Source organism: Penaeus monodon, chromosome 22 (genome assembly GCF_015228065.2).
Source record: "Penaeus monodon isolate SGIC_2016 chromosome 22, NSTDA_Pmon_1, whole genome shotgun sequence".
Lineage (NCBI taxonomy): Eukaryota > Metazoa > Arthropoda > Malacostraca > Decapoda > Penaeidae > Penaeus > Penaeus monodon.
In genome coordinates this window covers 27,131,710-27,132,271 of record NC_051407.1, presented here as the reverse complement: position 1 = coordinate 27,132,271, position 562 = coordinate 27,131,710, and positions in this window count along the sequence as shown.

The window sequence follows — 562 nt, the reverse complement described above, 5'->3', positions numbered from 1 at the left end:
TTTTCCTTTTCATCACAGTATCAATTTCATTATTAATAAAACCTCCCAACTTTTTCATTATATACTATTAAAATGATCTTGATTACTCCTTAGATTTAACAATGTAGAATGTACTGCATTGTTTGTTTGTTTTTTAACCAATATAATAAAGTATATACATTGTTTTACATTCTTTCGTTAATTTTTATAAAGGTAAATTTTTGAGGGGAAACTTAAATAAAATTCCGAATTTCCCATTTTTTATTGGTTAAACAAATGAGAGAAAACTCAACTAAAATTTCGAGTTCTTTTTACGGCAATAGTATGAGGATGGAGTCTACTGAAATCATAAAATAATTAATGATTGCTTAATGAGAGTGGGTTTTAATCAGAGATGACACTGACTTCGATTACTTCTAAAAAGTGAATTTTCTTTTAGTATATATACTGATAAAATGCACGTTTTAGTATATAATTGATAAAATGTTGATTTATCCAGGTATTATGATAAAACATTATTACTATAATTTGCTTACCAATCATTTGACATTTTCAGTTCCTGATTCTAATATTACATGTCTAA